Below are 18,451 nucleotides of genomic sequence, written 5' to 3'. Positions count from 1 at the left end.
TACAAGATGAGACTGTCTTCGGGCATACTGCGGAGATTGTGCAATGGGAAATCGGAATCCATGGAACACCTGATATGCAATTGTGATTTCTTGACAAATAAGCATATGAGTCTACTGGGAATGGCTTATCCAGACCCAGGAAACTGTAGATATCTTAAACCGCGGATATTGCAAAGGTAATACATAGATAGCAGATCTATAAAATGATAGTATAACATAGCATAGGGAAAACATATTAGATCCCAATGGATAGACGTGGGGGGAAAGCGATTGTTAGTAATGGAGACTGAGAATCCTATTGCTAGCAATATACCCAACCAGGTCGACCTCCTCGCGGTTCTCCCTGGAAACTATCATGGTTAATTCCTGATGAATTCATCATGATGGACTAACTGGCTTGTTTTCATTCTCATCTATCACCCTCCACTGGTGCTGCGCCAGCGTGTCCCGTTAGCGCAGGCGTGGTTACCATACCATTTTCACCCATCAAAAAAAAATGGATAGACGTGCAACGGTTTTGCTAACTCCGTACGCAAATAAAAAATTAGATAACCGTTGCCTAAAGGCATGAACAGCAACATACACAACAGAGTCATACCATGATGATCATTAAACTTACATACATTTCCATTTCTTGAGGACGACGCTGTTATGCCCCAGTATTTTGCAATTTTACTGCCTTTCAAATCGAGACACAGCCATGCGTACCAGCATGCTATTTGAGTTATTTCGTAGCAAAAACACGAGTAGAACAGAGGTTTCCAAGCAGACGACCTTTGTATAATATCTCTCTCTGTTAACCTATAAGATCGTCATCATCACTTCAGACATAAATTGTCCATTCTATAAATTGCATTAAGAAACGATTCCAAGTCTCTTGCTTATATTACTCACTTTAATACGAGTTTATATTAAGATAAACTTATTCATTCTTTAAAGCGTGCGAATTATTGCCATTATATAAATTCATATGCACGAGTCCTATATTATAGTCAAGGTTAAAGAACAAGATTATCTAAAACGGCTTAAGGTTCCTTTCACAAAGTACTTAGTCGTCTGCTGACCGCAGTCGCTCGATAATTCGTGAGGTGTTTATACGTCTGTAAGATGTCGGAATCCGGACCTTGCTAATACTATTTGAGTTAAACTAGGTATATTGGAAGGGGGGGAATTGTTAGTAATGGGGATTTGTATCTCATTGCTAGTAATATACTTTGTGAAGTCGACCTCCAGGCGGTCCTGGAAACTGAAAAATGGATTGGTAACCCCGCCAGCGTTATCGGTATATGCCGGCGGGCACCAGTGACGAATGATAGGTGAGGATGAAAACAGATCAATTGACTTAATGTAAAGAATTCAGATGGGATCGACACGGGAATAAACTCTATTGATTTCAAAACCTTACATAACCAAAATGGTGTCAAATTGAGAAACTCCTTTGTAAATTCACTGTAAAATAAAGTACCATAAAAATAATCAATTGTATATAGTGGAAAGTGAAAAATCTTACGATCTAAGTACGTCTTTCTACTTTCCACAATATAGTTTGTTTTAACCTAACATATTACTAGTCAATGGATCTGTAAAACTGAGAGACAAAAAACGTTTTCAGTTACACTTTCTATTCAGTGCCAAATTTTAATAAACATAAATATATTAAATACATTATTAACAGCACAAAATATAGATAAATATGCAATAAGATATATATATATATATATATATCTAATATGAAAACTTTTCGATGAAGTTTCGATAGGACCACTTTATAATCGGTATTGTTCAAGGATGAGAACACAAATGGATATAAGATATCGCAATAGTCGTTGAGAATCAGCCTACAGAAATACAGTTCTACAAATTGGAATTTGTCTTAGACATACTAACAAAAGGCATTTTGAATTCCCACGGGAATGGGAGAAAATGGGTTCCGCACGGACAGAGCTGCAGTCTTTCCTTCTTTTGTTAAATTAAATTACGATTTTATTGCAAATCCATTGAAATCGATATTTTGCACTGACATCCGTCATATGACATAAAATTTTACATATATGTATATAATATTATAAAAAAATACTAATAAATAAAAATACAAATTATCTACTAGCTGAATGCCGACTACTTCATACACGTGGATTTTAGAAGTTGGAAATACAATGAATTAAGCAAACTCTAGATATCGTATCGAAATGAAAAATACATAAGATTTTGTTATAAGTTAGATCTAAATTTGATGTGATGCAATAGTTTACACAAAATCCCGAAATAAACATACAGACTGACATATATAATTTGTAAAAAATATTATTCTAGCTTTTATTGGCCATATTAAGACCCTTCATATATTTTTTTTAAATATCTTCCCTCAGATTATATAAATAGAGTGTCTTCAAGCAAAACGGGTCAACTTTTTCATACAATTTTGCGTGATAAATAGTTATAAATTATTCCTTTATAATTTCTGTATTTTTTTTTGTCTTATAAATTCTGCATCTATTTAATGCATAAACACTCATTTTATTTATTAAATAATATGTCAATATATATATATATATATATATATATATATATATATATATACTGTTTATATTTTATAAATATTGCTTTATTTTTCCACTATTCAAATGTACATAGAATTTTACTGTGCATTAAAGTTTTAAATAAATAAAAAAATACTGATAAAAAAAAGAGAGTCAGCTAATTAATTTGGCAATTAGCTGACAAAAAGTTGACCCGTTTTTAAGGCTCGATGCTCTATCTAAATAATTTAAGTATCTCCTATCTCTAGTTAATCTAGTAGACGACCTTGGTGGTACAGCGGTTTAGCATACTGGTTCTACTTCCGATTGTCGCGGATTCGATCCTCGTAGATTACAAAGATTTGTATTCATGAGAATATATGTTTGTTTGAGATTCTTTGTGTTAGTCTGAGTTTTTTATGTATAATATACATATTTATACATATATAAATGCTTATAATATTATTAATGTGAAAGTGAGTTTTTTTATTTTCTTATAGTGCTTTGATGACTTTCCTTATAGTGATTGTTTGGTTAAATCACTGTGAAATTTGGTATACAACTAACACATGACAGATTGGGATCATCATTCATCATCATTTCAGGCATTTTTTTTAATGGGTGATAATGGAATGGTTACCCTGCTTATGCTATCGGTATACGCTGGCGGAGCACCAGTGAGGGATGATAGGTGAGGATGAAAAGGCAGGTCAGTTAGTCCATCGTGACGAATTGCACTAGAATTAACCACGATGGTTTCCAGGGAGAACCGCGTGGAGGTCGACCTATAGGATAGGGTGTATTGCTGGCAATGGGTCACCTAGACTCTATTACTAACAATTCCTTTCCCCCTACCATTTTAGGCGTTAACTGTCCACTGCTGAACATAAGCCTTCCCCATAAGGGAAGTTTTACCAATAATTGCCACGCTTGGAAGACTTGGCGTGAATTAGGGTACAGGCTACTTTTTATCTTGATCAATGCACATATCTCGGTCACGTGAACTATGTCGCAGGTAAAAACTAGTATTAATGTAAATTGTACAGCCCAGTATTATATTAGGAAAACAATAAAAAATGTGAAGCACAAAAAACCGGACATCAATTGTGACAAATTCAGTTATTTATATTTAAGAAGTATTTAAAAACTATAATTACTGTATCAGTTTTGATAAAATTACTATGTGATCAATCTGTAAGTACATACTTTATTTTATTTTTAATTTATTCATTAGTACAAATATGTGTACATGACGGACTTAATGCTAAAAGCATTCTCTCCCAGTCAACAACAGGGAAGTGTCAGAATACTCGAATGCGGTACTACTAATTATTGATATACATACATACTAAAACTACATATATAAACGAATAAATATATACAACAAATATACTTACACATATATGATATATACTATATTATACACGAAATTGAGAATAATATAAAGCACTATATAAATATATATACTATACTTCAGATAAAAAGGAACTTTCTAAATTGTTTTAGAACTGACGCAGTTTTGGGATAACAAACATAAAAAAAAATTGAGAATGGTTCTCAATTCTCTTTATTGTTGAATCTTGAAAAATTGGACATTTACCTGTTTTCTCCTTTTTTTTGGTCCAGCCATTCTTAAATATTGTTTTTAATAACATATTTAACGCTTTGTAAAGCTCTTCTTTTTTGCAGTCGGTTAAATATGATTTGATGCTTTACGATTTGTATTAAATTACAATAAATTAATACCACTGGAAAAAGATGTCTTATCTACAGATTTGGATCTTCTCTGAGGATAATTGGAAAAAATCAGTTGATATATACTTTTTCCCTTATACGAGTGTAATGTAGTAGGGGAGAAAGGTTATGGATGGGTTCTAACAGCCCCATTGCTAGCAATATATCTTAACAGGTCGACCTCCACGCGGATCCTCCTGGAAATTATCGTGGTTAACACTTGCTGCATTGTTCACGATGAGACGACTGATTTGCCTTTATCCTCACCTATCATCTATCACTGGTGCCCCGCCATCGTATACCGATAGCGTAAGTGGAGTTACCATTCCATTTTTACACATTAAAAAATAGTATAATGTAGTAAACAATGAAACACCAAAATAATAATAATGTGACCAGCACGACTCGATCTAACGTTGCCAAGCGCAGTGCGAGCGATTTGAAGCCACAACTTCATTTATTACAGTACAGTGACAATTTTAAAATAATTGTACTTTGTATATTGTATTTTATAAAATTGTATAAAATATATAGTTTAGGTACTTAGATTATATAGATAGTGTCCATACAAATTACCATCTCCATGCCAGGCGTGACAGATATGTATGTATGTCAGCCATTATCTGTCCACTGTTGAACATAGGCCTCCCCTTTGGGGGGGTTTAATTTTTGATGGCCAGCAGTTTTATAGTCTAAATACTTAGATTATTATTTATTATTATTGAGAGAAGGACTTTTGTCAGGCAGAAAAACCTATGGCACTGCGACCTTTCCATGTTCTTTTGTGCTCTAAGTTCGCTGCTAATTCCTATCTATTTAGTTTTTTTTTTATACAACTTAGAATGGCAAACAAGCTGACGGTCCACCTGATGGAAAGTGTTAACCGTCGCCTATAGACATGAGCAGTACCATGTACATAGCAGAGTATACTCTTTCGCCCATGATACCTCCCATGCATGACCATTCCTAAAGACTCAGGTGTTATTCCTCTGTACCCAGTAAATTTACGCCATATCCCACTCTTCAAACCGAAACACAGCCATGCAAACACAACTGCTTCACGGTTGAAACACGCATGGGACAGAGGTACCCAAGCAATCGACTTTTGTACAAAGTCTCCCTCTGGTAGATTATACTATATATAGAGTGTTTCCATACAAATGCATTGCTAAACTAGATATTTTTTTATCTATTATATATGTGCCTAAATAGGGTTACCAATATGTCTAGTTAATATTAAGTAAAAATAAAGTAAAAAAAAGCCTTTATTAACAAACACAGGGTTGTAATGTTACATATTATATTTGTTGCCGTAGCTTACAAATTAGGGTAACCTGTGTCTTGTAAGCCAGTAATAAGTGTCCGGGAGAAATTTATATTACATATATATAAACGATATAAAATTCTTATGATATATATCACAGAATATGATATATAGTGCATAATGATTTGTAATTATGCATATATTTACTGAATACCTTGATTTATATCTGAGTAACTGCACACATAAGATATATTTTCATTTTTAAATAATAAAAATAGTAGTCATTTTATTTAATACATGTATATTAATTTATAAGCAACACGTATAAATATATATATATATATATATATATTTATATATATGTACATACATATATATATATATATTTATATTACATCAAAAGAATATTTCCAATTTCAAATATATATAAAATTTATTCGATCTGGGTTATTTTTAATCCAATTACTTGCAACACTGAAATAAAAAGCGCGATTTATTTTGATTAAAAAAAAAATTGTCAGCCAAATGTTAAATTCGATGACAAAATTTTTACATGTTGTTGATACTCAATGCTCTATTTATATATTTAAAATTTAGATGTTATATTTATATATGTCCTACAGTGTCCAACAAAATACTAAGAATTGGTCCAACTTTTAGAATTCTAGCCTGAGGGAATCGTGTTTTGCACTACAGGGACGCGACACAGAAACTAAATTCAGAAACAGAGGCTTTAATATTAGAATTTGTTATAATTATTATATAATTGTACATTAGAATAAAAACATAATTGTATCCAAAATTACATATAACTATATATCCTTTTTTTTTTATTGGATGAAAATGCAGTGGTGATCCCGCCTGCGCTAATGGGATACGCTGGCGGGGCACCAGTGAAGGGTGATCGATGAGAATGAAAACAGGCCAGTTAGCCCATCATGATGAATTCATCAGGAATTAATCATGATAGTTTCCAGGGGGAACCGCGAGGAGGTCGACCTGGTTGGATATATTGCTAGCAATGGGATTCTTAGTCTCCATTACTAACAATCCCTTTTCCCTCCCAACTATATATCTAGATTAAATAACTTTTCCTTAAAGTAAAAAAAAAATATTATTTTACAAAAATTTATTAACTGTTACTAGACATCGGAGGGGTGGGGGGAGGGTGTTAGTAATGCGGACTACCAGTCCCATTACTAGCAATATACTCTGTCAGGTCGACCTCCACGTGATCCCACTTGGAAAACCATCGTGCTGAATTCCGGGTGTATTCATTACGATGGGCTAAGAGACCTACCTTTTCATCCTCACCTATTATCCCTCACTGGTGTCCCGCCAGCGTATACCGTTAGCGCGGACGGGGTTGTCATTACATTATCATCCATTAAAAACAAAACAAAAAAGACAAAAGACCTACCATTATTGCATTCAACTATATTCGTAGGGAATTCAAAGATTTGGAAGACTACATGTCCTGTACACTGACTGCTTGTTACCAGACATCCCTGTTTGAAACCAAATTGTGTAGGCGTATTTATTTTTAAACAATAATTCCCACCGGGATAGTTAGGATTAATTTATCGACTGTTGTCATTGTGATAAATGTCACGTGGTTTCTCACATTTCGGTGCCCATAAATTTGTTACAATTACTAAATGAAATAGTGACCCTGCCTGTGTTATCGGTATACACTAGTGTGAGAGATGACGACAGATGGGGATAAAATAAACGAATTCCACAAGAATTAACCTATATAGTTTTCATAGGCAGCCGCGTGGAGGTCGACCTTATAGAGTATGTTTCTAGCAATAGAGCTTTTAGATCCCATTATTCACTATTCCCTTTCTACCCACCAATGAATGTAACGAGCATAGGTTTTTCGAATTGTGGGTGAAAATGAAATTGTAACCCCGCCTGTGCTATTGGTATATGCTGGCGGGTCATCAGCGAGAGGTGCAACCAGGTGAGTTAGCTCATTGTGACGGATTCAACAAGAATTAATCACGATAGTTTCCAGGGGTAACCGCGTGGAGGTCGATCTGATAGAAAATATTACTAGCAATGGGAATAACGCCCCCAGTACAAACAATCCCTCTATTCCAGACCTTTTAACTTAGGATAATACTACATTTTTTACTACTAGAATGTTCCGTTTTTAATCTCAATTTCACACGATGGGGAAGATAAAACTTGGGGGCCATAAATAGTATATTCCCTTTACATTGGAATAGTCTTGATATATGAGTCTGAAAATAAGAGAGTACAGAGAGTAATAAGGAGCGCCTTGGATGGGTGCAAGAGGAAAGAAACGCGTTTCGAGCGAATATTGACAGCATAAGGGTGAAAATCTTTTGCTCGCCTAGTAGTTCAATGCTGAGATAAAGAAAATAGGTCAAGTTGTTTTATTTTTAAAATATCTAATAAAGTTAATGATAAATGTAGGTAATTTGTATCGTCATTGGAATAAAACTATTACTACTGCATTATTGCGTTTGCTTTCTAGTATATCGTGGCAGAAAAGAAATTAAAACTATATAAAAAAAAAATTTGCCTATTAAAGTTATAAATGTGAAAGATTGTATAGCTATTTGTATGTTTATTACTTTAATCAATGTAATAGAAAATGTCATATAAAAGGGATACAGATAAACCAAATCTTGAAATTGCTATTTTTTTTATTACGAGGTTTGTCCGGAAAGTACGTATAAAAGTTTTTTAAAAATTTTATTTTACAATTATTCAGGTAAATCAATTTTATCCCCTTCAAAGTACTCCCCCTGTGACATAATGCACTTGTGCCAACGCCGTTTCCACTGTGAGAAGGCTCCTTGAAAGTCCTCTGGTTGTAGGTTTCTCAGCTGCCCCGTCGTAGCTTTTTTTATCTCATTTATGTCCCCCAAATGCCGCCCCCGAAGTACCAATTTGGTTTTTGGGAACAAGAAGAAGTCACACGGGGCCAAATCCGGCGAATAGGGGGGGTGTTCGGTCACCGTAATGGAATTTTTACTCAAAAACTCACGGACAACAAGAGAGGTGTGGGCAGGGGCATTGTCGTGGTGAAGAATCCAACGCCCCTCTCGCGCCAATTCTGGACGAACTCGTGCCACACGAGCTTTGAGGCGTCTGAGCACATCGACGTAGAATTTTCCATCAACTGTCTGGCCTGGAGGGACGAATTCTTGATGGACAATCCCCCGAACATCGAAAAAAACAATCAACATTGTCTTGACATTTGAGCGGGATTTTCTTGATTTTTTTGTTCGTGGTTCCCCGGATGTCTTCCACTCTTTGCTTTCACGGCCATTCTTGCCGAGTTTCGAGAGAAACTTGATTACGACGCGCTGCTCTTCAACGGAAGCGGGCTCCATGCCGACGGGGTTTCGTTAAGAGGTAACTTCACAGATGGCGTGACAAGCCAGTTCGCACCGCACGGCGGTCAGACCAGAACTGAAGCATTGTTAGGGACATAAGGAAGGGGTCCTGCGCTTACCTGGCCTCCCCACTCCTCTTTCTCGCATTCCAGAACACTTTTATACGAACTTTCCGGACAGACCTCGTATACAAAGGCAAACGAGCACGTAGCTCACCTGATGGTAAGTGACCACTCCTGCTCATGATCACCCGCAATCAGAGGCATTGCAGGTGTGTTACCGGCCTTTGAAAAAGGAATGTTCTCTTTTTTTGAAGGTTATGATGTCGTATCGATTCAAAAATACTGTTGATTCCAAAGCGTGGTTGTGCGTGGAAGATATAGGATACATTTTATTCTAATACACAGACAAAGCTGCAGGCTACAACTAGTTATTTTAATATTCGGTAAATTTATAATGGCAAATTTTTATGTTATATAGATAGACTGTCTCCATAGAAATGCTTTCAGAAAAACAAGTAAACCTTTTCATACAATTTTGCGTGATAAATAGTTATGAGTGATTCCTTTATAACTTTATTTTGTTTTTTTTTTATTAATTTATTAAATAATACTTACATTAAGATACATTTTATGCGTAAGTATATGTACTAATAAAAAAAAAAACGAGTCGGCTAATTTGACAATTAGCTGACAAAAAGTTGACCCGTTTTTGAGGCTCGATGCTCTATCTATATAATCTAAGGGCAAAGTAAAGTAAATAAAAAATCAACATAAATATACAGTTACACGAATAACGATGATGTAATACAAGTACAAATAGATATTTATTAAATGTGTTGCCATGTAGTTTCTTGGTATTATATTTAACAACAGATTTGTATGTGTTTTAACATTGAAACGGCCGAGGTTTAAACGTAGGCAAGCTTTTGTCGATTAAGTCAAGGTTTAAATCACTTTCGATACCTTATGTAAGGTCTGTCTTTAACGAAATCAATACATAAATGACATAGTTTATTTGCAAATCATGATTGTTATAATTGCGTAATTATCATAAGATGACGGAAAATTCGATTCAATAGTCTAGGTGTAAATTAGTTAGGTATTTAGGGCATCAAACTCATTGTACAATGACCTCGTCGGGCGGTGTGTTCGCGCCAACCTTGCGCGCGATCGCCATCATGGCGGACGGTCGCGTTCGAAATTTAAACTTCTACGACAGAATATGACTCCACTTAACTGATGAGCGATCCTGGATTATTTTCGTATTTAAACAAATGGGTTTATACACTTATTTCAGCCTAATATTTTGCTTCAAATTTAATGTCAAATATCAATTTTGTTTACCTACATAATTATAACTGATATGGCCTGTTTAACTACACACGAAAGAGAGTGAAAGATATTGTTAGTAATGAGAACTATAACACTTTAATGTTAGTTATATACATACCCTATTGGATCGATATCCACACGGTCACCGAATCATAGTTAATTCCTAATGAATTCCATAGCATCCTGAATTAGTACGCCGCCATTGTATACATAGTCTTACATAGCATAGGCGAGTGTACTATTCCAACTTTAAACGCAAAAAAAACTACACAATAGTCTATCAGAATGTAGTGATTACCCGCTCATTGTAACAGTGTGGACCGTTATGCATAGATAATCTAGACTCGAGTAGTTGTTGATAAAAAAAAACCCACAGAAAAAAATGTTTTTAAATCTGTACCATTTGCATTTACGTACGAAAGAGCCGTAGATAATTTTACATTCCGAGCACAACTTTGTCAGAAAATTACGAGCCAAAGCCGCGAGCGATACATTTTATGTACTTACAATTATATTTTTCTGTATGGGAGTAGTGTCACGCTTTTTCATTCCCAAGATGTCGTGAGAGGCAACCTAAAGAAACAAAGCAAATAAGTGAAACTCGAAATAAAACTCTATGCCAAGACATTTAGCCACTGTGGTAATAATAGGCTAGTATCAAGTTCGAGCCTAGCAGTGGGATTAAAGGACAATTATAGATAATCTATAATGTAAGTACCATACAATTGTACCGATCTCCTGTTCGTTAAGCTCGGATACTCTTAGTGTGAGGAACCAGGCAACGAATATTCGTTGATCCGACTAGAAAGTTCATTTTGCGAATTGGTTCGATAGAAAATCGAACTCAGGACCTCATTACACAGGGGGGAAGGGATTATTAACAATGGAGTTTGACAGCCCCATTGCTAGCAAAATGCCTTATTAGGTCGACCTCCACGTGGTTCCCTCTGGAAACCATCGTGAGCAATTCTTGTTGAATTCGTCACGATGGGCTAACTGACCACTTCATTATCATCCATTAAAAAAACCTCATTGCACAAAACAAAGTGTCTACCAATACTCTTCAGAGGTTGTCAGAAGTACTTTACTAGATCAAGTACAGACATAAAAGATTGAGAATGAGATTCGTTGCTGCAAACAAAAGTTAAAAGCAAACTTCAGAAAGAAATGGGATTCTTAATTTGGCTGTATTTTTTTTATGTTTGTTACCTCATAACTCCGTCAGTTGTAAACCAATTTGGAAAATTCTTTGTTTTTTATTTGAAATACCAGATATGCTTACAGATAGACTGCATAGCAATATTATCCAAATCGGTTTAGTAGTTTAGTTTTTAGATCAAAATTACTGGTTTTCTCACAATTGAAACCAGTTTCCTTTTTATGGCACACAATTTTTAAAAATCTGGAGAAAGGTATTGCGTAAACTATTATGATAAGTTTTTACTCATACAGCAATCAAACCAACAACATAACATTAAATTTACTAGAGAGCGATTTTACACACAATCGTTTGTATCTGGGATTATAATTATTGAGTAATGTGTATTATGATATGATATCAGAATTGGCAACGTGTGAATGATACCTGTAGTGTTGTAACAACACATGATCTTTGAATATTGTTCATCATAAAAAGGGTTGCAGGTTTAAACGCCCTGTTACCCTTGTTGTATAAAAAAAAAACAGTTTTTCTTCTAAAAAAAAAATACCCACGCCTGTACATAAAATATGGCGGAACGTTGACCCCTCCTCCTCCGCAACGTTTCCCCAAGATTACTTGTTTCGTACTAAATTTTTCAAGCACAAATATTTAATTACCGCGCGAACTTCAATTTTCCTCGTTTTTCCCAATACGCTACGACAAGTTGCAAACAACTGACAAATAATTTATGGAAATAAAAGAAAAATAAAATAAAACTTTTTTTTCAAACGTTTCGTTAGTCTGCCAGTATTTTTTTTGCAGTTCCAAACAGTTTGTACGTTATTATTGGTTGTAATTATAATTTTTGAAAGCCCTTTGTATTTATGTAGATATTTACTAGTTTTTTCCAGTGGTTTTATCTACATTAGTTTGATTTTTGATTGAAAAGTAATTTATGCCCGTCTCCTTATACGGCATACGACATGATTGGTTTAGTAAAAGGTTTTACTTTTGTTTCCTTTCATTTATGTACTTGATTGTTGAGGTCAAAAATTCCAGAACGGAAGCGTTTAGACCAAAACTGTATTCAGTGTTCATTTGCAACAATATCTACACCATACACGTCGTTGAACTGCTATGCCACCTGTGCAAAATTGATGCCACTATAGATCTCATAACACCACAGTACACTATTCGATATATAGGCTCTTAGTTGGAATGATTTATCAATTTATGAAGCTATTGTTAAACTTGTATAGATTAGGAATAATCTAGAGAAATCATGCCAGTCATGCAAGTAATACATGGATGTTTTACTTTATTCGAAAACTAGCTTTTTGCCCGCTACTTCGTACGCGTGGTTTCAGAAGTAAAAAGTCATAATTTTAACCAATTACAGATTATGTATCAAGTTAGACCTTCAGGAACGTAACTGTAAAACCGCCTAATTTAGTCCAGTAATTTTTGTGTAATGCCGGAACAAACATACAGATAAACAGATACACAACATTTCTAAAAAAAATTGTTTTGGTATTGGTTGGTCTTATTAATACCCTAATTTTTTTTTAAATATGGACAGAAACTTCATCACGACCTTGTATTTATATAGCTATTTATAAGAAAAAAAAGAAAAATTGAGGCGGGAAAGTGTAGGTACAACTGATTTTTTTAAAAGCGGTATTATTTTTCCAATGAATGGATCTTGATGAGTAAATTGAATGAATTAAATTATCACTCCTATTCAATTCATAAAATGGGTTCAACGTTGAGATACTTATAAATGGAGCTTAATATTACTCAAAAAAAACGGCAGCCATTTTGATTTTTGTTTTAACTAATCACTGCCTGTTACTTTTAATATTGTGAATTATAATTATTATATTTTACTACATTTCTTCATTTTGGTATTATACGGACAAATTGCGTAAATTTACATGTGCTATATCTAAATTCGCTTACACAAAAATAAAATGCTATTTTCAGTGATGCGTTTATATCTCTATCTGGAATATTTAAACTAGTCTATGGTTATTTTTAATGAAATGGATAAAAATGTAATGATAACCCCGCCTGCGCTATGGGTATATGTTGAAGGGACACCAGTGAGTGATAACAAGTGAGAATAAAAGCAGGTCAGTTGTGATGAATTCAACAAGAATTAACTATGATTCTAAAAGGAACCGCGTGGAGGTCGACCTAACCTATAATCTAATATAGTATAATACCGCATTCGTAGCAATATATAGTAGCAATATATCCTATATTGCTAGGAATGCGGAATTTAGATCCCATTACTAATCCTTTAACAACCTGTTCCAGTCGTTTCTCTTTCTCATTTAGTATTACGCTTGCCACAACATTAATATTTGAGTATTTTTTATTTCACATAGTGTTAAAGCGAATTTAAAAGTTTTCTACATCTATTGTAGCTACATGTCATATTGTGTATTGCAGTCACAACTGCTTATTACCATATCTGAGACAACACCTGCCGCGGACGTTGTGTGAACGCTGATCTTATACCAACTTTAATACTGTACTCAATATTTTTTTTTTAAATAGGTCAGTAAAATAAGATTTAAAACTGTCACGTAAACATTTACTGTCTTAATACAAAAAAAAAAAAAAATATTTACTACACTATTTTATCTAAAGAACCTTTAAAATAACTTTGCTTAAGTGATTTTTTTTATCTGTTTGAGATATTTTTTTTCTTAATTTCTCTTAAATTTTTCTTAAATATTTTTTCTATGTACAGACATCGTCTTGTTACAATTTTAATATATTAGTAAGTTAAGATTAGATTATCCTTAATTTCTGAAATGAATAATTTTTTTAACTGATTTATTTTGAAAGCAACAGTTTTTTTTATCAGTACTTCTTAGTTTAAGTTACATAGTTTGCTGTACCTAGTATATAGGATTCAGAAAATGAAGTCCAAAAGTCATAGAAGACATCCTTATGTTTCAAACTTATGTTAAGGGGATTTACCCCTTTAATTATTTAGTTAAAGGGGTAAATCCCCTTAAAATTAACTTATTTAAAATCCAACAGAATAAATTTTTATTCTAATAGCAACATTGCTTTCTGAAAGATTCGTCCATTTGCTATTACTACAAAAATTAATTCATACAGTAGTTTTAAGATACCCTAAGGTATGATGGGGTTGACTTATCCTTATGGGATAAAACTCTCTAAATAAAAAAAGATAAAAAAAAAGATACAGTTATTTCCACTAGAGTAGATTTCCGCATAATTTATTTATGCAATCATTATAACAGAAGCGGTTTAGTCATTTATAATACATTATTACTCTTATTTATTAGTAGATATCATTCCGTTTTTATTTTATTTACTTACATTTCAAACTCAGAGAGTAAGAACGCAACTTTCTTTCCTAGGATTTTTTATTTACAATGACATTTATACCGCGTTCGTGTTTCACTGTTCCTTCTAAAGGTTGATTGGAAGAAAATGCTACTAACATTAAATCCGTCTTTTGTATCATATTTTCTTTTGGTCAAAGTTATTTAAATAAATAAACATTTGAAAAATATGTTTTTATACAAATAGGATTTTTGTTCAATAATAAATAATAAATCGTGTATTAAGATTTCTTCAAAGTCGGCCCTGCGCATGTGATACCTTTAGCATGTCATTGCAGGCGTCCATAGGCTACAGTGACCGTTTACTAAATGACGGGCTGTATGCTTGTTAGCCATCTTCGTGCTATAAAAAAAAATTAATTATGTACTTTTAATTCATTTAATTAATATATAAAGTTTCGCTTGATTATGAACTATCAGATTTGAATTCCTTACTTGTTACTTACTATTAAAGATAAACATTTATATATTCTAAAAGAAAGCATTGAATTATTGTTTGTTATCGAGATCATGAAGTTATTTAGTAAAAAAATACACATTGCAGATGGAAATTGTAGATAATATCACTTATTTGAATAATACGTTAATTTAGTTGACTCAACAATACCATGAAATGTCTGCCTTGTAATTTGTCATGATAAATGACTTTATTAAAGCTGTTAAATGTTTTTTGTAAAACTGTGCACCTTATAAATAAATAAATAAATGAATGAATGAATGAAAGTATGAATGAATGAACGAACGAACGAATAATAGAATATATAAGTGTCATCCATAATAAATGGTACACAATCGTACCAGTCATCTGGGAATCAAGTTAGAACACTTTGAGCTATGAAAAATAGGCAACAAATAATAAAATAATAACGAATTTAATAGCATTAACAGCCTTTGTAATTCTAACAGCACGCGGCTACCCCAATCTCTTCTGGTCTTCGACAGAGGAAGTGTTGTTGTATCTGTTGATAGTACGATATACGAACATACGACTGATACCAAGCTTTTGAAGTGTCTGGAGTATGACCGATGGCTCCATACCCATTTTGTGCAAGGCGATCACTGTAATCCTATTTTCTTTAACACCCCGTTCCATATTGTAATTTGATAATGAACACGAAAATATGTGAAATGGCGCGAAATCGAAAGAAGTTTTTAAAATAATAAACGTATTCCAAATTCAAAATAATTAAAAAGTTGAAAAAAAAAGAAATGTTTTATGGAAAAGTATTTACGGCCAGACTAGTTATACATATACATATATATAATATATATAGAAATTTTTAATCTAATTACTTGCAACACTGAAAAATGGCCAAATTTCAATTTAGATAACTGTTGACATGTTTTTGACACTCGATGCTCTATCTATATAAATTAAAGAACCAAAGGTATTATTATTAACCTGCTCGATGTGTTTCAAACGAAGCTTAATTAAACAAAGTCATTCGCCTTTTGTCGCCCTACTTACTTAATGTAAATTAACGACGTATTAATTATAGCAAAGCTGTAGTAGTGTCAGATAAAGAAGCAGAGGTGATTTGTGGTCAATTCAAAGAGAAAATGCGTGGGTTTGTTCAATGGGTGTTTCATTTTTCTCATTTGTTTACTCAAAGAATGCTTTGGTTAATCCGAGTGATGATTAATAAGAAGTTACTACTGTTGCTAGCGAAGTTAACTCCTACATTTGTGATGATAAAATAAGAATATAATTTGTCACCAATGTTTATTTTAAAAAATATACAATATAGCCGTACTAATGTTATAAATGTGAAAGTGTCTCTTTGTTTATTATTACTTGGCACTTTAATGTTTCAATTAGACACCACAAAATTTGGTGTACATTTACTATTTGACAAGGAGAAGGACATATTTTTTTTATTTATGCAAATTAGAATGGCAAACAAGCTGACGGCCCACCTGATGGAAAGTGGTAACCGTCGCCTATAGACATGAGCAGTACCATAGACATAAGAGACTATACTGAGAACTCAGGTCTTATTCCTCTGTGCCCCGTAAATTCACTGCCATATCCCGTTCATCATACCGAAATACAGCTATGCAAACACAACTGCTTAACGGTAGAAACACAAATGGGACAGAGGTGCCAAAAGAAACGACTTTTGTACAAAGTCTCCCTCTGGTCTGCTAATATTTTTTGGCTTATGTTAGTCTCTATTCGGAGTCGCGGGTAAAAGTTAATACAATAATAAATGTTACAATTTAAGAGAAAAAAAATATCTAGGGAATACCTAGTAGTTCTCAAATCTTCATTTTATGGCAATAGATACATATGATGTTATTTGCCATGAAAAAAATTATGTTATAGAATGATTATTTCCCAACAACCAATGATATATTTTGAAAATGCTCAACCGTAGTTATAAAAACCAAAAATAATACAGTACGTACCTAACAAGTATATTGTATTTACCTAATTATATATTTACATCTTCATTTTTACTTTTACTTGATATTTTTTGCATCAAAAGTTTAAAAAAAGAAATAAAATGCTCGAGTTTTGTGTGACATGCTGAACCGTCATAATAAAGTTTATATTATATTTTTTACGGAATCGTAATCAATATCGAAAAAGCAATTCGTATAAGTAAAAAGCCCTAAAAAATTCATAAACTAATTATCATATTACAGTAAAATATTAAGTATGCGAAATCTCTTTCTTACTTAGTCGGAGAAAATTTAATTCGGTTTAGGAGAAATACTTATTAAGTCCTTCTCTTAGGACGGTTTAACGTAGGCAGCTGTGTTTTTAGAACGAACTAAAAAAGCAAAGTTATTAATAATTTCACTATATCATTTATTTATATAAATAATTAGAACTTCAATTTACATGTTTGTATTTTATCATATTACGTATTTACAACGTAACTTTTTAGACTAAAATGCAATCTTAACTGTATTTCTCCTAATAGTGAGATATGATTCTGTCCATAGTGTAAAAAAGCTAGTGCAATTATTGACACAAAAGGTACGTTGGTGAATATACTATAAGAACTGCCAACGTGCAATGACCAATTTGAACCTTATTTTTAACAACTTAAAGATTGTTTTAATCATAATTCTATTACATTGAACGATGCAATTCAGACGTTACTCGATCAAACTAAACCTTAATATGTTGATATAAAGTTTGAAATTATTAAATATAATACGAATCCTAATAATGCATTATAAGTCAAGCTCTGAGCTACATTCAAAATAATACGTCTGCGATTTGAGGCGGAAAACAAAATCATGTTGGACAAGGTCTTTGTTGCTTATTAGGTTATAGGTTTTTCTGCATATTTGTTATCGTAGACTGTTTAGAATACTGAGCACACAACCAATGAATTATACTCGTAATAAAACTCATTGTATGTAATAAAGTGGCTAACGGATTATAAATTTGATGTCACATTAGATATTCCATCCATCCAATCATCAACAGTTAAATTACGTTACTGAAATCCATCAATCACCAATCATTTGTAATTTATCTATATATTTTTCTATATACGTTAAAACGGTATCTTCGTCAGTTTAGAACAATTTTTTGTAAAGCTAATTTTTTTTTACAATCAATAAGGCAAACTTTTATATTGCTGCTATAATACCCTGTAATATAATAATAAATTGATTAGGGCAAAAGTTATTCTCGTCTGAAAGGCTTACATTATACAAGTTGTTGATGTTTATAAGGCT

The sequence above is a fragment of the Galleria mellonella genome, unplaced genomic scaffold, assembly GCF_026898425.1.
Source record: "Galleria mellonella isolate WM207_F2 unplaced genomic scaffold, CSIRO_AGI_GalMel_v1 utg182, whole genome shotgun sequence".
NCBI classification, from domain to species: Eukaryota; Metazoa; Arthropoda; class Insecta; order Lepidoptera; family Pyralidae; genus Galleria; species Galleria mellonella.
This window is presented reverse-complemented; position numbering follows the sequence as displayed.